Source organism: Impatiens glandulifera, chromosome 9 (assembly GCF_907164915.1).
Source record: "Impatiens glandulifera chromosome 9, dImpGla2.1, whole genome shotgun sequence".
Taxonomy (NCBI): Eukaryota; Viridiplantae; Streptophyta; class Magnoliopsida; order Ericales; family Balsaminaceae; genus Impatiens; species Impatiens glandulifera.
In genome coordinates, this window is record NC_061870.1 from 18,345,573 (window position 1) to 18,369,347 (window position 23,775).

The 23,775-nt window shown below is 33.3% G+C and overlaps 1 pseudogene; it reads left to right on the top strand.

Moving 5' to 3' along the window:
- The first annotated feature begins 425 nt into the window (after positions 1–425).
- Positions 426–12,532, top strand: LOC124915923 (annotated as a pseudogene).
- Positions 12,533–23,775: the final 11,243 nt, after the last annotated feature.

The following is a 23,775-nucleotide window of genomic DNA, read 5'->3' on the forward strand; positions in this document are numbered from 1 at the left end:
CCCCCATTTTTTATATTTAATAATATTTTATTATTAATATTATTTTTTCCTCTTTTTTCTCTTTTAATATTAAAGATATATTATAAAAATAACTTTTTTATCTCCTTTTTAGTCTCGTATTATAATATATTAATTATTTATATTTTATTCTATTAATTAAAATTTAAAAAAAAAAACAATTTTTACTATTTTAGGGGCCCCAAAATTTAAATTTGCATAGGGCCCCAAAATCTCAGGGCCGGCCCTACAAGGAGTAGACTATTTTGCGGACTATTTCCAACACAAAAATTTATTCTCAAACTCAAAATATAGTATTTTGTAGTAACCTAAAACACAACTATCTTAACGGAACCATTCCTCGAGTGGGGAACCAACCAACTTCAAAAGATGTTCCTAGCTTTATCTCTACTGTTTCATGCTTCAAAATGGGGTAATTATATTAATGTTATTTATAACGCAGTTTGCTACTTGGAAATCGAATAAGTGGAGCCAAAAGAATTGGGAAACATTAGCACACTTACAAGTTATCAGATATGCATTACCCCTATTTTCTCTATGCATATCAAATTCATGGTTGGGTTTTAAATGTTAATGTTGGTTTGAGATATGATTATAGGGATTTGGAGTTCAACCAGTTATCAGGGCTCATCCCTCCCGAGCTTGGAAATCTCTCCAATATAGAGTACATGTAAGAAACAAATAGACTCCAATTGGAAGATTTTATGCTCTTTCTAAAACAAAATTATTGCTTTTTCTCAATGTCTTTCAATTGCATAGTCTTGTTAAAGATCCATCGAAGTAAACCAAGTAAATTTAAATATATAAGTTTATTTTGCATGGGCCACCTTGCACCCTGTCATATCCTTTACAGTGGGAAATCATAAGAAGATCCTTTTTCAGATGGACACATGACACCCTAGTGGCAAGTTCTTTGGCACATTTCAGGACTTTTTCGAAGTCTCTAACACAAAGAGGCAAGAACGACAACAGACTTCTACAAGTGATATTATTGGCTGGAAGGTTACTTTTTCAATTTGCTTATCTTCTGACGAGGCAATCATACTTGCTAGCCTTGAGGAGGTGCTCTAGCTTGTTAAGTTGCCTTCGGAAGCTCAAGACGAATTATCCCCTAGTTGGTTCCCCTGCCTTCTAAACTAGCCACATTTTGTTTTCGACCCTTCAGGGCATTGCATTGCATCGAGTTACCCTTGGAAGGATACCTGGAAAACTAAGATCCCATCCAAAATTTATTTCTTTGCTTCATAAGCCATCCACGATAGGGTAATTACTTTCATAGACTCAAAAGGAGCTGATTCCAAATAGCCAAAAGGTGCTGCGTGTATAGTAAGAACTAGGAGACAATTAACCACATTCTTTTCCATTGCAATCTCGCTAAAGACTTTTTTTGTCCATCAACGCAGATTGGAAGCCCATCCCCCTAAAGAACTTTCGAAGAGAATAGTTTTGAAAAAAAAGGATCAAAGGCTTCCTCCTCCACGCTTTCACATCCATCAAGAAAAGGGGGTTTGCACGAGATGAGACTATTTCAATTTACTAAGAATCTAACATTTTTGTTATCCCTTTTCCTGTTTTTATTTGTTTCTTGTTTTATCCATGAACGCATCTTTGCATTCTTTTTAATATAAAAATTGACCTTTTAAAAAAAACCGCTGCTTTTTCCTGACAATTTTTGTTGACGGTCAAGTCAGCACTGACTATGCTGAGTTAACAGCTTCTTTATCATCAAACATGAAAATGTTGAGTTATGGAGCCTACACTTATAATAAACTCTACATTGTTAATTAGAGTTTATTGGGTTTTCTTTTTTTGGTTTTGGGTCTGACCAAAGTTATTTAGGTTTATTACCTGAATGTTTACCCTATAAATATGTGATTATTAAGGGTTTACATTGAGAGACAGAATTCTAGAGAGATAAAGTGTGAGGCAAAAAACTCTGTATTCCTTCTTCTTCTTCATAGTAAATCTGGTGGTGGCTGAAGTGGATGTAGCTCAATTTGAGTGAACCACTATAAATCTGTGTGTTCTTGTGTTCTTCTTTCTTGTGTTTTTACAGATTGTTTTCAAGCTGGTAGAATTTGGGAGATACAAATCCTAACAACTGGTATCAGAGCAACTAGGCTAGATCTGAGCATTGGAAACAATGGCAAGTGAGAACAGTATAGGACATGGGATTAGAAGATTTGATGGAACAGATTATGCCTTCTGGAGAATGCAGATTGAAGATTATCTCTATGGAAAGAAGCTTCATGTTCCTTTGAGTGAGAAACCAGAGAAGATGGATGAAGATGGATGGAAACTCCTTGATAGACAGGTTTTGGGAGTTGTCCGATTGACGCTAGCCAAGACAGTTGCTCACAATGTAGCAAAGGAGAAGACCACCATGGGTCTGATGAAAGCTCTTTCTGATATGTATGAGAAACCATCTGCTAACAACAAGGTACACTTAATGAAAAGACTCTTTTACTTAAGAATGGTTGATGGTACTTCTGTCACTACTCATTTGAATGAATTCAATACAATTGTGAATCAATTGCTATCTGTTGAGATTGATTTTGGGGATGAAGTTAGTGCCCTGATTTTGTTAGCATCTCTACCAAATAGTTGGGAACCTATGAGGGCATCAATTAGTAATTAAGTTGGAAATGCTAAACTGAAATTTGTTGAAGTTAGAGATCGTATTCTTGCTGAAGAGGTTCATAAAATTGATTCTGGTGAAATATTCAAAGGTTCTGCTCTAAATGTGGAAAACAGGGGAAGAGGTAATGATAGAAATTTCGACCGAGGTAAGAGCAGATCTATGTCAAGGAGCAGGAGGAGTCAGTCCAAGTCTGGGTGGACATTTGAGTGTTGGAATTGCGGTAAACAGGGTCATTTAAAGAGGAACTGCAAAGCACCAAAGAAAAATGGTGATGATAAAAATGATGCAGCCAACGTTGTTACAGAATCTGTCACTGATGCGTTACTTCTGTCTGTTGATAGCCCGATAGATTCATGGGTTTTGGACTCGGGAGCGTCTTTCCACACCACTGCCCACAAAGAATTAATGGAGAATTATGTGGCTGGAAACTGTGGGAAAGTTTATCTCGCAGATGGTGAGCCACTGGATATTGTTGGCATGGGGGACATCAAATTGAAGATGGCAAATGGTTCTGTTTGGAAGATTAATAAGGTGAGACACATTCTAGGTTTAATGCGCAATCTAATTTTTGTTACACAACTTGATGAAAAAGGTCACAATTTCAGTTGTGGAAATGGTGCATGGAAGGTGACTAAAGGAGTAATTGTTGTTGCTCGAGGTCACAAAACTGGAACGTTATACACGACTTCAACTTGCAGAGAAACAGTTGTTGCTGTAATTGATGACTCGAAGAACAGTGAGCTATGGCATTGCAGGTTGGGCCATATGAGCGAAAAAGGGATGAAAATTCTTTTGAAGAATGGACAGATTCCAGAACTGAAGTCTGTTGAACATCAGTTGTGCGAAAACTGCATTCTTGGAAAACAAAAACGGGTGAGTTTCTTAAAAACTGGGAAGGAGCTCAAGAAAGAAAGACTAGAGTTGGTACACACTGATGTGTGGGGACCTGCACCTGTTTCTTCTATTGGCGGATCATACTACTATGTGACTTTTATAGATTATTCAACAAGAAAAGTATGAGTTTACTTTATGAAACACAAGTCTGAAGTATTTGCTATTTTCAAGAAGTGGAAGGCTTTGGTTGAAAATGAAACAAATCAGAAAGTTAAGTGCTTGAGATCCGACAACGGAGGTGAATATATCAATTCAGATTTCAAAAGGTATTGTGCTGAGAATGGGATTAGTATGGTGAAGATTGTTCCCCGAACGCCTCAAGAGAATGGAGTAGCTGAAAGAATGAATCGAACATTGAACGAGCGTGCTAGAAGCATGAGATTGCATGCAGGGCTGCCTAAAACATTCTGGGCAGAAGCTATAAATACTGCTGCCTATTTGATAAACAGGGGACCCTCTGTTCCTCTTGAATTCAGAATTCCTGAAGAAGCTTGGAGCAATAAAAAGGTAAACCTTACTTATTTGAAAGTGTTTGGATGTTTATCATATGTTCATATTAATGAATGTGATAGGAGCAAGTTTGATCCAAAATCTAATAAATGTTTTTTCATTGGTTATGGTGATATCGAGTTTGGTTATCGTTTCCGAGATAATCAAAATCGGAAGATCATTCGTAGCAGAAATGTTATCTTCAATAAACAGGTTCTTTACAAAGATTGTGTTGGGAAGACATCAGATGGTGATTCCAAGTTGGAAGAGACTGGTACAGTCGATTTGAGACAATTTTCACCTGAATATATGCCGGTTGTCGAAGAAGAACAATGTGTTGTTTAAGATGAAATCTTTGAGAACGTGGCCCCAGAGGTAAATCAGCAAACACCGGTTATACAGTTGAGAAGATCATCAAGGAATCGAAAACCAGTTGAGAGGTGGTCTCCATCTCTGAACTATATCTTGTTGACAGATAGAGGTGAACCTGAATGTTATAAGGAAGCAATACAATCTGATGAATCGATTAAGTGGGAGTCTGCTATGAAAGATGAGATGGACTCTTTGATGTTGAATCAGACTTGGGAGCTCACTGAGCTACCAAATGGAAAGAAAGCACTTCACAACAAATGGATCTTCAGGATTAAAGAAGAACATGATAAAACCATGAGGTACAAGGCAAGATTGGTTGTGAAAGGATTTCAACAGAAAGAAGGTATTGACTAGAATGAGATCTTCTCTCCAGTAGTTAAATTGATGACAATCAGAACTATTTTGAGTTTGGTTGTGAAAGAAGACCTTCATCTTCAACAAATGGATGTCAAAACTGCTTTTCTTCATGGTGATTTAGATGAAGAGATTTACATGCGACAACCAGAAGGATTTGAAATCAAAGGAAAAGATGAGCTTGTGTGCAAGCTTCAGAAGAGTCTGTATGGTTTGAAACAGGCTCCAAGGCAATGGTACAAGAAGTTTGATAGCTTCATGAAAAGTAACAATTTTTTGAGGTGTGAAGCTGATCATTGTTGCTATATCAAAAGGTTTGATAAATCGTACATTATTCTTCTTCTCTACGTTGATGACATGTTGATTGCTGGAGCAAACTTGTATGAGATTAACAAGCTTAAGAAAGAGTTGTCTGAAAAGTTTGCAATGAAGGATTTGGGTGCTGCTAAACAAATCCTTGGGATGATAATTTTCAGGGATGAAGAAGTTCTCAAGCTTTCACAAGAAGAATATGTGAAGAAAGTTCTTAGAAGGTTCAACTTGTTTGATGCAAAACCAGTTACTACCCTCTTAGCTAGTCACTTCAGACTATCTAAAGATCAGTCGCCTTCAACAGAGGAGGAGAAAAATTACATGGCCACTGTTCCGTATGCCTCTGCCATTTGTTGTATTATGTATGCGATGGTTTGCACAAGACCAGACATAGCACATGCAGTGGGAGTTGTTAGCAGATTCATGAGCAATCCGGGTAGACAACATTAGGAAGCAGTAAAGTGGATACTACGATACTTAAGAGGAAGTACATGTCTCGCTTTGTGTTTTCGAAAGTCTAATATGGGTTTAGAAGGATATGTTGATGCTGAAAATGGTGGTGATATTGATAGTAGGAAGAGCACAACAGGGTACATTTATACTTTGGGAGGTACTGCAATCAGTTGGGTATCAAAATTGCAGAAGATTGTTGCTCTTTCTAGTTGTGAAGCAGAGTATGTTGCTGTGACAGAAGCTGCTAAGGAGATGATGTGGTTACAACCTTTTTTGCGAGAATTGGGTCAAGACTACGAGGGAAGTGTGTTGCGATGCGACAGTCAGAGTGCCATTCATTTGGCAAAGAATCATGTTTATCATGGCAGGACAAAGCATATACAGGTTCGTTATCATTTCATCCGGTCAGCTTTAGAAGATGGAGTATTAGCTCTTGAGAAGATTCCCGGGAGTGAAAATCCAGCTGATATGTTGACGAAAGCTGTGACAAATGAGAAACTGAAGTTGTGTGCAACTTCAGTTGGTCTTCTTCGTTAAGACACCGAATGGAAAGCCACTACCGATCGAGAGATGATGAAGTTAGTCTCCAAGTGGGAGATTGTTGAGTTATGGAGCCTACACTTATAATAAACTCTACATTGTTAATTAGAGTTTATTGGGTTTTCTTTTTTTGGTTTTGGGCTTGGGCCTGACCAAAGTTATTTAGGTTTATTACCTGAATGTTTACCCTATAAATATGTGATTATTAAGGGTTTACATTGAGAGACAGAATTCTAGAGAGATAAAGTGTGAGGCAAAAAACTCTGTATTCCTTCTTCTTCTTCATAGTAAATCTGGTGGTGGCTGAAGTGGATGTAGCTCAATTTGAGTGAACCACTATAAATCTGTGTGTTCTTGTGTTCTTCTTTCTTGTGTTTTTACAGATTGTTTTCAAGCTGGTAGGATTTGGGAGATACAAATCCTAACAGAAAATACGAACAATTTTATAGTTTCTTTGTTAAAACAAATATCTTCTACTCTAAAATTACTATTTTTCAATGTTAGTTGATGATAATCTGTACTTTTTTCTTGATTGATTTTAAATGTTGTATGTATAATTAATTCTATTTGGAAATGATGCACACAAATTCATAAGTTTTTTGCAGAGATATTAGCTTCAACAAATTAAGTGGAGAAATTCCTGCAAATTATTCTTCCCTGTCCAATACAAAGTACATGTATGGATCTTGCACTTACTTTGATTATCGAAAATATTTTGCATAGAGAAGAATAGGCAATCCTAGTGTCCTTTTTCCTTGAATATAATATAAATTTGGTAAGATGTTATATCATCTTAGTTAAATCCTTTTGCTTCTGTCAAAATAAATAAGCATAGCACGCCCTTGTTATACTGCATCGTTGGGGCGAGATCATATTCTTTGAGGATTCATAACCTTAACTTCCAACCTAACAAAACAAGTACAACTTTTAACCAACTAGGCTACAAATACTTTATATTTTAAATTAAACACCAAATTTGATAAACGCGGGACGTTTTAATATTAATATAAGTTCAACTTTTTAACTAACTAATCTATATATATATAATGATGCTTAATTTTTAAAGTGTCCGAATTGCCGGGTCGAGAGTTGTGGTTAATTTGGATACTTGGGTCGGATTGTGGGTTGACCCGTTTTAAAATTTAAAACGGTTAAAAATAAAATTAAAAATGCTAGAGATATATTTCGAACTTGCAAACTAACAAAACAAGTACAACTCTTTAACCAACTAGGCTACAAATACTTTATATTTTAAATTCAACACCAAATTTGATAAACGCGGGACGTTTTAATATTAATATAAGTTCAACTTTTTAACTAACTAATCTCTATATATATAATGATGCTTAATTTTTAAAGTGTCCGGATTGCCGGGTCGAGAGCTGTGGTTAATTTGGATACTTGGGTCGGATTATGGGTTGACCCGTTTTTAAATTTAAAACGGTTAAAAATAAAATTAAAAATGCTAGAGATATGTTTCGAACTTGTAACTTAACAAAAAAAGTACAAGTCTTTAACCAACTAGGCTACAAATACTTTATATTTTAACTTTAACACCAAATTTGATAAACGCGAGACGTTTTAATATTAATATAAGTTCAACTTTTTAACTAACTAATCTATCTATATATATAATGATGCTTAATTTTTAAAGTGTCCGAATTGCCGGATCGAGAGCTGTGGTTAATTTGGATACTTGGGTCGGATTGTGGGTCGGATTGTGGGTTGACACGTTTTTAAATTTAAAACGGTTAAAAATAAAATTAAAAATGCTAGAGGTATGTTTCGAACTTGCAACCTAACAAAACAAGTACAACTCTTTAACCACTAAACTACAAATACTTTATATTTTAAATTCAACACCAAATTTGATAAACGCGGGACGTTTTAATATTTATATAAGTTCAAATTTTTAACTAACTAATCTATATATATAATGATGCTTAATTTTTAAAGTGTCCGGATTGTCGGGTCGAGAGCTGTGGTTAATTTGGATACTTGGGTCGGATTGTGGGTTGACCCGCCTTTAAATTTAAAACGGTTAAAAATAAAATTAAAAATGTTAAAAGTATGTTTCGAACTTACAACCTAACAAAACAAATACAACTCTTTAACCAAGTAGGCTATTAAGAATTTATATTTTAAATTTAATACCAAATTTGATAAACGCGGGACGTTTTTATATTAATATAAATTTAACTTTTTAACTAATTAATTTATATTAATATTCATATATTTTTATTGTTTGATTTTGTGTGCTATAAATTCTATTAGAATAATAATTACGAAAGTTATATTTCTATATATATTACTTTTATAACAACTGCGATAGAGAATGAAGAGACAAATGGAGAGAATGAAGAGACAAAATTATAACCCTAACCAGCACCTCTTCAAATCACTCGGCGCAAATTCTCTCCGACAATCGAAACCCTTGTAGCTCAGGCCGATAAAGCAAGACGAAGAAGATTCTTCATTACTGCAATTCAGATTCTTCACTACTGCACTCCTTAGGATCATCTTGGACCCTCCTTCATTTTGACTCTCATTTCTTCTGATAAGGAATCATGTGCTAATTTGGAGGAGAAGGTTGAGAGTCTAGATAGAGGAGGTCTAAAATGATCCTGAGAAGCGCATTAAAGAAGAAGATGGAACATTTTTATAGTTTTTTTTGTTAAAACGAATATCTTCTTCTCTAAAATTACTATTTTTTAATGTTAAGTTTGTAAGAATAAAATTTTCGCAAGATCATCGTCTTCTAATAATAATCCAATCAATATTCGTTGTGAGCTTTGTTCAAGTCTTGTTAAATGGGTTAATCTGAAATTACTCTTTCCGTCTAGAAGCATGAGAATCTTGTAGAAAATATTGTGCAATGATATTGTTTTGTTGATTGATCGACAATTTAGATATTTATTCATTTGAAACAAACTTCAGGGCAATAAGATTTGACATTGTTTATTTGATTATTAAGGTTCTTGACCTCAAATAATTTATCTGGGAACTGCCATTAGAACTTGGAAAGCTGATCATAATGAAGGACTTGTAAGTATTAGATGTTACATATTTGTTTTCTCATTCCGGTTCATATGATGTTGACATTCTTCAACTTATTGATGCAGTCGGATTGGTGATATCAATTTCACAGGAAGATACCTAATTTCATCCAGAACTGGCTTGAGATATCATTTGACTTTGTGATTCTAGTGAAACTACTTCATGCTTGAGAATCTTTCCGTGTCCAATCGGTATGTTTTGGTACATTTTGTTTTTTCAATCTTATGAACCGCAATGTTCTTTTGCTGTTCTCTTTCAGCTTTGAACTCCTTGTATATAAATTGTGTATGAAAGGGATACAGATCGAGGCGGGCCAGCAGATTTCTGCAGAGGAAGTAACTGGGCGTTTAGTAGCACCGGGAATTTCATGGATGATGACCCACATGTCAATATTGTTTTAAGTTGAAAATACATCTAAGCTCTTGGAAAATAGTTCTGAGTTGAGCATGAATGCACGAATCACTCCCATTTTACTGACATATTATGGATTCTGTCTCATGAATGAGATTTACAGTGTAAAGTTTCACTTTGATGAAATTACATTTACCATATTCAACTATATAAGTTATGCCCAAAACAATATCTATGTAGAGATTGTGTTATGATATTACTTACCATAAGAAGGTTCATTCTATATTAGTATGCAAGATTAGTAAGTCAGGCTTCCCATTTGTGCCTGACAAATTTCACCTTTTGGTAATGGTTTGTATTTGTCCTTGCTATTGTATGATGACTTAGGGGGCACTGGTTGTATTATTTACAAAAGAATTTTGAGCAGTGAATATTTGATCTGATTATGTTAGTCTAGCTGAAAGTGATTATCTGACAATGCTTGATGCTATGCTTTGTTTGGAAGTACCACACAAATTGGAGTTGGCATAGATTTTTCAAACTTTCTTCCTATTTAGATTTTTCAAACTTTCAGGGGAGATTTTTAGATCGTTTTTAGCTATATCTACCGTACTTTCAATCTCATTCTATTTAAAAGTATGTACATTGATATTTGTATAATCGGTTACATTTATTTTTTGAACTAAGGAGAACTAGTATGACAGTCATGGCCTTCCGCTTACATTCAAAGCGCTAATAACATGTTACATTTTTGCTTTTGCAGATATTTTATCCTTAGTTTCTTAGAAATGTTTCTTAACTTTCCTTGCACAGATCTAAAGGATTTTTACTTGTTCTTGTTGAGGCAAATTGAAGCTGCTACAAACAGTTTTGATACTGCTAACAAGATTGGAGAAGGTGGTTTTGGTCCTGTTTACAAGGTATTTCATTTTGAGAACAAAGTTTGCTACCCTAGTAAATAGTAACTAATAGTTGAACATAAATAAAATAATTAAAATAGGTCATGATAACAATTTCTCCATATTAATCTTTTGGTCAACAAGGTATAAGATCTGTATTGTCTTAGCTCGTGGTCTGGCTTTTCTCCATGAATAATCAAGACTAAAGATTGTCCATAGAGACATCAAAGCTACAAATGTGTTGCTTGGTAAGGATCTTAATCCCAAGAAATCTGATTTTGGTCTGGCCCAAACTTAATGAAGAGGAGAATACCCACCTAAGCAGTAGTGTTGCCGGGACTTAGTTAGTTTTCTAATCAACAAACTTATTATACACGTAAATATAATAGGGTTTTGAAGACACTTTAGTTTATGAGTCTACTTTCTATGTCTCCTGTCTCATTTCTACATCAACATCATGGAAAAAAAGTTATTGTTGTGCATGTCACCTTCCTAAAGATATGGAGACATTCCTTGTAGTTGTAGGCTAATCTAAACTGATGAACTTCAAATGATAAATCTACATACCAGAGTACTAGATGGAAAGATGCTTGGCCTCGGGAACTTACCTCTTTCATGAGGACTCTAGTACGATTTTCATCCAAAATATCTGGATTAAGTGCATCTTCCCTAGGGATTAGTCAAGGTGTGCGCAAACTAGAACATTCTGGTATCACAAAATAATAATAATAAATCTTGATCTAGTTTCTAATAATTATCTAGTAGTAACATATTTATCTTAAAATAATAATAATTACGACCCAAAAGAGGTTGGTAGACGGGTTTAAAGGGACGTCAATACTGGCTCACCTAGTATTGAGGTAAAGAGTGATGGTTGTGTCAATTGCTAGAGATCATTTTCTTTAAATGTGTTTAGGACAAATCTTGTCTTAATTTATTTTGTATTAATTCTTGTTTTTTCTGTAACCTGTATAAGTGAAATCAGGTAGAGACAAGGATCTACCTATAAGGCTACTTGAGTTGTAATCCGGTTGACCCAAAGTATTTGTATATAGCTAACATTATAAAGAGGTAAATAACAACGAGATATGTCGTCGTTATTGATTGTTTCCTGTCACTAAAGGACAACCGTCATAGTAAACTAGGTTGATTTTGTTTTGGTATATTTTATGAAAAACTTTTAGTCCGAGTTGATTCCAAATCTTAGTTTCTCCCTTGTACATAGGAAATGCATTCATATATTTTTAGTTGGATGACTCAGCACCACACTAACTAACATGGAAGTCACATTTATTGTTGACGAATCTTTTTCAAATTGTTCATGCAAACCCTAATATATGTAATAGATCCTCAAAAGTTTATTTAAGATGAAGAATCTCAAGGCATACAATAATAATTTTAGATTATTTATGTAGCGGATACATGGAAGCCGAGTATGCAATGCATAGTTATTTAACGGACAAAGTAGATGTTTACAGTTTCGGAATTGTTGCTCTAGAAATTGTCAGTGGGATATGTAACACAGCTTATAGACCAGAGGAGGAATATTTCTGCCTTCTTGATTATGTAAGTCAAATATGTGTTTCCCTTATTTTACTAAATAAGTTTGATGGATAATTCTGTTTTTTTTCTCAATTTGGTACATGTTTTGAGAGAAAATAAAACTCTTGCAAATCTGGTAGATCGAAAGTTAGGACTAGATTTCAAGCCCGACGAGGCGATGGTGATGACCAATATAGCTCTGATTTGCACCAATGTCACGGATACTGCCAGACCAACCATGTCTTCAGTTGCAAGCATGCTCGAGGACATAATAATTCCTCAAGAGTTGCTAAAGGACTTGGACTCGATTGCCATAACTCGTAAACTGAAGATGATGAACATGATGGATCAACAGCAACAAACGGATGTGGATACAGAGGAACTTACTGTTAAATATACAGATAGTGGAAGACTTCTTAACCATGGCTCCGAGATTGAGCTCTACCAAAATAATACTACATACAGAAATACATGTTAGAGATAATGGCTTTTCATTTCTTCTCTATGTTGAAGAAGACATATCCTAACAAGAATTCCATTCACTTTGTTGTAGGAGTCAGTTCTGAAAACAAGCTAATTGAGTGTGTATAGGTAGAGTTTTTTCTTACTATTCTTTGTGTTGAGTAGATGAAACTTAGGTTAAAGGGTTCATTGTTGAGACACAAAGTTTAACTTTTTAATTAACGAATAATAATTTATATTTAAATTTAATATAAAGTTTGATAAATAGAACTAATTAAGTTAATAATAATTTATATTTAAATTCAATTTAAAATTTGATAAAATAATGTTATTGTGTTTATATAATTTTAAAATTTTATATTAATTTCTTATAAATTTTGTAACATCTATTTATTAACTCATGATATATTTAAATAAAAGGAAATTATTATTTTTCTCTCTTATTAGTTTATATACAAATATATATATATATAAATAAACTTATAAATTAAATTTAACAATCAGGTTAAAATGTTCATATTTTAAATTTGAGACAAAATTTTCTGAGTCTTAGGTGGTACGGATTTCAGAGGGTATATTATAAAAATTAAAATAATGATGGTATAAGTGGGTGTTATGATAGATTAAGTGAATATTCAGATTTTAGAGAAATATTATAAAGATTAAAATGTATACGTGAGTTTGATGATGGATTAAGAAAATTGTTGAATTTTAGAAAGGTATTATAAATATTAAAATGAAAATGATGGTTAGAATTGAATCAAAATGCCCAAAGTTTGAGTGTAGTGTGATTGACAATGACTAATCGAATGGAGAAAAATGATTAATGTGTGGGTAGAAGGTGGTCGATAATACGAAAAGTCGCAGATGGATTTGTTTGATTATTTGTCTCATTTTTTTAAGTTTATACACAAAATTTATATACATATACAAAACTATAAATATACATAAGAAGATACTTTTTCAGATGGACACATGACACCCTAGTGGCAAGTTCTTTGGCACATTTCAGGACTTTTTCGAAGTCTCTAACACAAAGAGGCAAGAATAACAGACTTCTACAAGTGATAGTATTGGTTGGAAGGTTACTTTTTCACTTTGCTTATCTTCTGACGAGGCAATCATACTTGCTAGCCTTGAGGAGGTGCTCTAGCTTGTTAAGTTGATTTCGGAAGCTCAAGACGAATTATCCCTAGTTGGTTCCCCTGCCTTCTAAACTAGCCACATTTATTTTTCGACCCTTCAGGACATTGCATCGAGTTACCCTTGGAAGGATACCTGGAAAACTAAGATCCCATCCAAAATTTATTTCTTTGCTTCATAAGCCATCCACGATAGGGTAATTACTTTCATAGACTCAAAAGGAACTGATTCCAAATAGCCAAAAGGTGTTGCCTGTGTTGTAAGAACTAGGAGACAATTAACCACATTCTTTTCCATTGCAATCTCGCTAAAGACTTTTTTGGTCCATCAACGCATTGGAAGCCCATCCCCTTAAAGAACTTTCGAAGAGAATAGTTATGGAAAAAAGGATCAAAGGCTTCCTCCTCCACGCTTTCACATCCATCAAGGAAAGGGGGTTTGCACGAAATGAGACTATTTCAATTTGCTAGGAATCTAACATTTTTGTTATCCCTTTTCCTGTTTTTATTTGTTTCTTGTTTTATCCATGAACGCATCTTTGCATTCTTTTTAATATAAAAATTGACCTTTTAAAAAAGAAAACGCTGCTTTTTTCGGGCAATTTTTGATGACGGTGCTGAGTTAACAGCTTCTTTATCATCAAACATGAAAATATGAACAATTTTATAGTTTCTTTGTTAAAACAAATATCTTCTACTCTAAAATTACTATTTTTCAATGTTAGTTGATTATAATCTGTACCTTTTTTCTTGATTGATTTTAAATGTTGTATGTATAATTAATTCTATTTGGAAATGATGCACACAAATTCATAAGTTTTTTGTAGAGATATTAGCTTCAACAAATTAAGTGGAGAAATTCCTGCAAATTATTCTTCCCTGTCCAATACAAAGTACATGTATGGATCTTGCACTTACTTTGATTATGCAAAATATTTTGCATAGAGAAGAATAGGCAATCCTTGTGTCCTTTTTCCTTGAATATAATATAAATTTGGTAAGATGTTATATAATCTTAGTTAAATCCTTTTGCTTCTGTCAAAATAAATAAGCATAGCACGCCTTTGTTATACTGCATCGTTGGGGGCGAGATCATATTCTTTGAGGATTCATAACCTTAACTCTAGAGTAAAAAACTACCTGCATTTAGTATTATCCTTTTGCTTGATAGTTGACCTCGGACTAAAGAAAGTAAAGTTGACATAAATAGAATTAGTGATGAAAACTCCGGCATATCAGATTCAGAACAACTGCTTAAAGAAAAGGGTACAGCTTCATGACAAAAAAGATTCTCATTCTCCACCAAAAAAAACAACCCAAAAAAAAGTTTCTCCTTTGAATATAACTTTATAATTCAAACCAAACCAACAACAGACTTTATAATTCAAAATAGACTGAACAAATTGAGGGGATATAAATTAATGTAGAGAGTGTTGACTATTTTGATATTAATTTGTGTGTTGAAGTAATATGAGGAGATGAGAAATTAATGGAAAAAGAGAGACTCTATGAATGCTGTATCTATCATGCTCTATTTTTTTAAAACATTTATATTTTTAGTTTAAAATGTTTACAAAAAGTTTAAATTCATTATAATAATAGAAAATATTATTTCATAACTTCTTTTTGAATTTTCTTATAGCTAAAAAAAATACTAATTATTTGATTTATTTATTTTTAATAATTATTGTTGAGTTATTATATTATCAAGAATTGTAAATCTATATATATATATATAATGATGCTTAATTTTTAAAGTGTCTGGATTGCCGGGTCGAGAACTGTGGTTAATTTGAATACTTGGGTCGGATTGTGGGTTGACCCGTTTTTAAATTTAAAACGGTTAAAAATAAAATTAAAAATGCTAGAGGTATGTTTCGAACTTGCAACTTAACAAAAGAATTACAACTCTTTAACCAACTAGGCTACAAATACTTTATATTTTAAATTCAACACCAAATTTGATAAACGCGGTACGTTTTAATATTAATACAAGTTCAACTTTTTAACTAACTAATCTATATATATATATAATGATGCTTAATTTTTAAAGTGTCCGGATTGCCGGGTCGAGAGCTGTGCTTAATTTGGATACTTGGGTCGGATTGTGGGTTGACCCGTTTTTAAATTTAAAACGGTTAAAAATAAAATTAAAAATGCTAACGGTATGTTTCGAACTTGCAACTTAACAAAAGAAGTACAACTCTTTAACCAACTAGGCTATAAATACTTTATATTTTAAATTCAACACCAAATTTGATAAACGCGGGACGTTTTAATATTAATATAAGTTCAACTTTTTAAATAACTAATCTATATATATATAATGATGCTTAATTTTTAAAGTGTCCGGATTTCCGGGTCGAGAGCTGTGGTTAATTTGGATACTTGGGTCGGATTGTGGGTTGACACGTTTTTAAATTTAAAACGGTTAAAAATAAAATTAAAAATGCTAGAGATATGTTTCGAACTTGCAACCTAACAAAACAAGTATAACTTTTTAACCAACTAGGCTACAAATACTTTATATTTTAAATTCAACACCAAATTTGATAAACGCGGGACGTTTTAATATTAATATAAGTTCAACTTTTTAACTAACTAATCTATATATATATAATGATGTTTAATTTTTAAAGTGTCCGGATTGCCGGGTCGAGAGCTGTGGTTAATTTGGATACTTGGGTCGGATTGTGGGATGACCCGCCTTTAAATTTAAAACGGTTAAAAATAAAATTAAAAATGTTAAAAGTATATTTCGAACTTGCAACATAACAAAACAAGTACAACTCTGTAACCAAGTAAGCTACTAAAATTTATATTTTAAATTCAACACCAAATTTGATAAACGCGGGACGTTTTAATATTAATATAAGTTCAACTTTTTAAGTAACTAATCTATATATATATATAATGATGCTTAATTTTTAAAGTGTCCGGATTTCCGGGTCGAGAGCTGTGGTTAATTTGGATACTTGGGTCGGATTGTGGGTTGACACGTTTTTAAATTTAAAACGGTTAAAAATAAAATTAAAAATGCTAGAGATATGTTTCGAACTTGCAACCTAACAAAACAAGTATAACTTTTTAACCAACTAGGCTACAAATACTTTATATTTTAAATTCAACACCAAATTTGATAAATGCGGGACGTTTTAATATTAATATAAGTTCAACTTTTTAACTAACTAATCTATATATATAATGATGTTTAATTTTTAAAGTGTCCGGATTGCCGGGTCGAGAGCTGTGGTTAATTTGGATACTTGGGTCGGATTGTGGGATGACCCGCCTTTAAATTTAAAATGGTTAAAAATAAAATTAAAAATGTTAAAAGTATATTTCGAACTTGCAACATAACAAAACAAGTACAACTCTGTAACCAAGTAAGCTACTAAAATTTATATTTTAAATTCAACACCAAATTTGATAAACGCGGGACGTTTTAATATTAATATAAGTTCAACTTTTTAAGTAACTAATCTATATATATATATAATGATGCTTAATTTTTAAAGTGTCCGGATTTCCGGGTCGAGAGCTGTGGTTAATTTGGATACTTGGGTCGGATTGTGGGTTGACACGTTTTTAAATTTAAAACGGTTAAAAATAAAATTAAAAATGCTAGAGATATGTTTCGAACTTGCAACCTAACAAAACAAGTATAACTTTTTAACCAACTAAGCTACAAATACTTTATATTTTAAATTCAACACCAAATTTGATAAACGCGGGACGTTTTAATATTAATATAAGTTCAACTTTTTAACTAACTAATCTATATATATATAATGATGTTTAATTTTTAAAGTGTCCGGATTGCCGGGTCGAGAGCTGTGGTTAATTTGGATACTTGGGTCGGATTGTGGGATGACCCACCTTTAAATTTAAAACGGTTAAAAATAAAATTAAAAATGTTAAAAGTATATTTCGAACTTGCAACCTAACAAAACAAGTACAACTCTGTAACCAAGTAAGCTACTAAAATTTATATTTTAAATTCAACACCAAATTTGATAAACGCGGGACGTTTTAATATTAATATAAGTTTAACTTTTTAACTAACTAATATATATATATATATATATATATATATATATAATGATGCTTAATTTTTAAAGTGTCCGGATTGCCGGGTCGAGAGCTGTGGTTAATTTGGATACTTTGGTCGGATTGTGGGTTGACTCGCCTTTAAATTTAAAACGGTTAAAAATAAAATTAAAAATGCTAAATGTATGTTTCGAACTTGCAACCTAATAAAACAAGTACAATTCTTTAAACAACTAGGATACTAAGACTTTATATTTTAAATTCAACACCAAATTTGATAAACGCGGGACGTTTTAATATTAATATAAGTTCAACTTTTTAACTGACTAATATATAATGATGTTGAGTAATGAATATTTGGGTCGGATTGTGGGTTGACCCACCATAAACTTAAAACAGTTAAAAATAAAATAAAAAATGTTATCCGTAATTTTTTTTTACAATTTTTTATATTATTACTCGTGACTCGTGCAAATGCACGGGCTAAATGCTAGTTTTTGTTAATAATATTAATTATTAATATTCACATATTTTTATTGTTTGATTTTGTGCTATAAATTCTATTAAAATAATAATTAAGGAAGTTATATTTCTATATATATATTACTTTTATAACAATAGAGAATGAAGAGACAAATGGAGAGAATGAAGAGACAAAATTATAACCCTAACCAGCACCTCTTCAAATCACTCGGCGCAAATTCTCTCCGACAATCGAAACCCTCATCCGACTAAGACACCACGCAATCGAGTTGTAGCTCAGGCCGATAAAGCAAGACGAAGAAGATTCTTCATTACTGCAATTCAGATTCTTCACTACTGCACTCCTTAGGATCATCTTGGACCCTCCTTCATTTTGACTCTCATTTCTTCTGATAAGGAATCATGTGCTAATTTGGAGGAGAAGGTTGAGAGTCTAGATAGAGGAGGTCTAAAATGATCCTGAGAAGCGCATTAAAGAAGAAGATGGAACATTTTTATAGTTTTTTTTGTTAAAACGAATATCTTCTTCTCTAAAATTACTATTTTTTAATGTTAAGTTTGTAAGAATAAAATTTTCGCAAGATCATCGTCTTCTAATAATAATCCAATCAATATTCGTTGTGAGCTTTGTTCAAGTCTTGTTAAATGGGTTAATCTGAAATTACTCTTTCCGTCTAGAAGCATGAGAATCTTGTAGAAAATATTGTGCAATGATATTGTTTTGTTGATTGATCGACAATTTAGATATTTATTCATTTGAAACAAACTTCAGGGCAATAAGATTTGACATTGTTTATTTGATTATTAAGGTTCTTGACCTCAAATAATTTATCTGGGAACTGCCATTAGAACTTGGAAAGCTGATCATAATGAAGGACTTGTAAGTATTAGATGTTACATATTTGTTTTCTCATTCCGGTTCATATGATGTTGACATTCTTCAACTTATTGATGCAGTCGGATTGGTGATATCAATTTCACAGGAAGATACCTAATTTCATCCAGAACTGGCTTGAGATATCATTTGACTTTGTGATTCTAGTGAAACTACTTCATGCTTGAGAATCTTTCCGTGTCCAATCGGTATGTTTTGGTACATTTTGTTTTTTCAATCTTATGAACCGCAATGTTCTTTTGCTGTTCTCTTTCAGCTTTGAACTCCTTGTATATAAATTGTGTATGAAAGGGATACAGATCGAGGCGGGCCAGCAGATTTCTGCAGAGGAAGTAACTGGGCGTTTAGTAGCACCGGGAATTTCATGGATGATGACCCACATGTCAATATTGTTTTAAGTTGAAAATACATCTAAGCTCTTGGAAAATAGTTCTGAGTTGAGCATGAATGCACGAATCACTCCCATTTTACTGACATATTATGGATTCTGTCTCATGAATGAGATTTACAGTGTAAAGTTTCACTTTGATGAAATTACATTTACCATATTCAACTATATAAGTTATGCCCAAAACAATATCTATGAGGCGATTGTGTTATGATATTACTTACCATAAGAAGGTTCATTCTATATTAGTCTGCAAGATTAGTAAGTCAGGCTTCCCATTTGTGCCTAACAAATTTCACCTTTTGGTAATGGTTTGTATTTGTCCTTGCTATTGTATGACGACTTAGGGGGAACTGGTTGTATTATTTACAAAAGAATTTTGAGCAGTGAATATTTGATCTGATTATGTTAGTCTAGCTGAAAGTGATTATCTGACAATGCTTGATGCTATGCTTTGCTTGGAAGTACCACACAAATTGGAGTTGGCATAGATTTTTCAAACTTTCTTCCTATTTTAAATGATTTCATTTTTCAGGTTACATTCCACTTACATTCAAAGCGCTAATAACATGTTACATTTTTGCTTTTGCAGATATTTTCTCCTTAGTTTCTTAGAAATGTTTCTTAACTTTCCTTGCACAGATCTAAAGGATTTTTATTTGTTCTCGTTTAGGCAAATTGAAGCTGCTACAAACAGTTTTGATGCTGCTAACAATATTGGAGAAGGTGGTTTTGGTCCTGTTTACAAGGTATTTCTTTTTGAGAACAAAGTTTGCTACCCTAGTAAATAGTAACTAATAGTTGAACATAAATAAAATAATTAAAACAGGTCATGATAACAATTTCTCCATATTAATCTTTTGGTCAACAGGGTATAAGATCTGTATTGGCTTAGCTCGTGGTCTGGCTAAAGATTGTCCATAGAGACATCAAGGCTACAAATGTGTTGCTTGATAAGGATCTTAATCCCAAGAAATCTGATTTTGGTCTGGCCCAAACTTAATGAAGAGGAGAATACCCACCTAAGCAGTAGTGCTGCTGGGACTTAGTTAGTTTTCTAATCAACAAACTTATTATACACGTAAATATAATAGGGTTTTGAAGACACTTTAGTTTATGAGTCTACTTTCTATGTCTCCTGTCTCATTTCTACATCAACATCATGGAAAAAAAGTTAGTGTTGTGCATGTCACTCTCCTAAAGATATGGAGACATTCCTTGTAGTTGTAGGCTAATCTAAACTGATGAACTTCAAATGATAAATCTACAGACCAGAGTACTAGATGGAAAGATGCTTGGCCTCGGGAACTTACCTCTTTCATGAGGACTCTAGTACGATTTTCATCCAAAATATCTGGATTAAGTGCATCTTCCCTAGGGATTAGTCAAGGTGTGCGCAAACTAGCTGTTTTGAACATTCTGGTATCACAAAATAATAATAATAAATCTCAATCTAGTTTCTAATAATTATCCAGTAACATATTTATCTTAAAATAATAATAATTACGCCCCAAAAGAGGTTGGTAGACGGGTTTAAAGGGACGTCAATACTGGCTCACCTGAGTATTGAGGTAAAGAGTGATGGTTGTGTCAATTGCTAGAGATCATTTTCTTTAAATGTGTTTAGGACAAATCTTGTCTTAGTTTATTCATCTTCTCCTTTATGTCTTCATTCACTGCACTCCTTATGATCATTTTGGACCCTCCTCCTCCATCTTGACTCTCAACCTTCTCCTCCATATTAGCACCTCTTCAAATCACTCAACTAAATCATCCTCTAACTATGACACCACACAATTGAGTTACAGCTCAGACGGAGGAATCAAGACAATAAGTTTTTTCTTCGACGAAGAAGGACAACATCCAGCAGAAGTTTCTTCTGATACGGAATCAGAGGTAGACAAAGGGACCCCTTCACCAAAAAACAACTTCCTTTCGAAAAACAAATAGTTTCACAATTCAAAGGGATACGTAATCCAAAGTTTCTTTTTTCGATTGTGAGACTATTTGTTTCTCGGAAGCCATTTGCTTCTTTGGTGGAGGCAGAGTTCCCTTGTCTCCCTCTGATTTCGTATCAGAAGAAACTTCCGCTGAATGTTGTCTTTCTTCGTCGTCGGAAGAAAAAATTTCTTGTCTTGATCCCTCCGCCTCAGCTGCAACTCGATTGCGTGGTGTCATTATTTACATAGTTCCTAGTATAAGTTGGATGGAGGACTTAGAATCAAGGACCTTTAGCTTTCTAACTTCTTTTCTTTGTAAATGGTGGTAGAAATTTCTTAAAGTTAGAGAAAGCTTCTGGGTCATTGCAATCACCGCCAAGTACAAGGACTTCACAATTTTGAATTGCCACTCCTCTTGGGAAGATCTTTCATGGGCAATTGTGTTTGGGGACAGAATCACTAATACATGGGCCACCTTGCACCCTGTCATTTCCTTTACAGTGGGCAATCATAAGAAGATCCTTTTTCAGATGGACACATGACACCCTAGTGGCAAGTTCTTTGGCACATTTCAGGACTTTTTCGAAGTCTCTAATACAAAGAGGCAAGAATAACAGATTTTCACAAGTGATAGTATTGGTTGGAAGGTTACTTTTTCACTTTGCTTATCTTCTGACGAGGCAATCATACTTGCTAGCCTTGAGGAGGTGCTCTAGCTTGTTAAGTTGCCTTCGGAAGCTCAAGACGAATTATCCCTAGTTGGTTCCCCTGCCTTCCAAACCAGCCGCATTTATCTTTCGACCCTTCAGGGCATTGCATTGAGTTACCCTTGGAAGGATACCTGGAAAACTAAGATCCCATCCAAAATTTATTTCTTTGCTTAATAAGCCATCCACAAAGGGGTAATTACTTTCATTGACTCAAAAGGAATTGATTCCAAATGGCCAAACGCTGCTTCCTGTGTAGTAAAAACTAGGAGACAATTAACCACATTCTTTTCCATTACAATCTGGCTAAAGACTTTTTTGGTCCCTTCTAGATTGCATTCTCAACTTTCACTGGTTATGCCACACAATGTTGATGAGTTATGGGAATAATGTTTTCTCATTCCGGTTCATTTGATGTTGACATTCTTCAACTGATTGATGCAGTCGGATTGGTGATAACAATTTCACAGGAAGATACCTAATTTCATCCAGAACTGGCTTGAGATATCTCAGTAAATTGTTAGATTCTAAAATCTCAACTTTATCTATTCATATTTCTTTCAATCTGGTATGTTTTTGAAACAAAAACTTTTACAAATGCAGATTAATTCAGGATAGTGGTTTGGAGGGTTCAATCCCTAATGTAATCTCTTTGAAGCTCATCAATATCTAATCTTATTATACTGTTGAGCTGGATAATTATACTTGCTTTTGTTCAATGATTTTCAGGAGAATAAGTGATATAAATGGAACTGAATCACTATTTCCACCCATTACTAATTTGAAAAACCTTGAAATACTGTAAGTTGAATATTATATGACAATCTATTATTTTCTAAATTCAATCCTCACATATTTTCCAAATGATATAGGATTCTGAGGAGTTGCAATCTCATTGGACCATTACCAGATTATCTCAGCACAATGCTTGTTAGTTGATGATGATATGTACTTTTTGTCTTGATTGTTTTTAAATGTTGTATTTAAAATTAATTCTATTTGGAAATGATGCACTCAAATTCATAAGTTTTTTTTCAGAGATATTAGCTTCAACAAATTAAGTGGAGAAATTCCTGCGAATTATTCTTCCTATCCAAGACAAAGTACATGTATGGAACTTGCACTTACTTTTATTAGTTGGGGCTCGGACTAAAGAAAGTAAAGCTTGGCATAGATAGAATTGGCGATGAAAACTCGGCATATCAGATTCAGAACAACTGCTTAAAGAAAAGGGTACAGCTCCATGACAAAAAGATTCAAATTCTCAACCAAAAAAAGAAGAAAATGAGGAAATCGTTCCTCCATTGAATATGCCTTTTATAATTCAAACCAGATGAACAACAAGACGGGACAAATTGACGGTGATGAAATAATATCTAGAATAAGAGGAGATAAAAATTAATGTAGAGACAGTTGCCTGTTTTGATAAATTGACAGTGATGAAATAATATATAGAATAAGAGGAGATAAAAATTAATGTAGAGACAGTTGCCTGTTTTGATAGTAATTTGTAGGGGTGAGCAAATGGGTAAAATTAATCCGTTTTGTCCGATCCGTATTAAATCCAAACTAAGTTTATCCAATCCGTAATCCAAACCATTTTATAAATTAATACGGATACGGATTGAAAATGGTTTGGATAATCCAAACTAAAAAATATTTATATATTTCAGCTTGAAATTAGTCAACAATTTTTTTTTTAATTTTTTTTTAAATTTTTTAATTTTTTTTAAAAAATTTTTAATTTTTTTTTTAAATTCGAATTTTTTATTATTTTTAGTTTTGA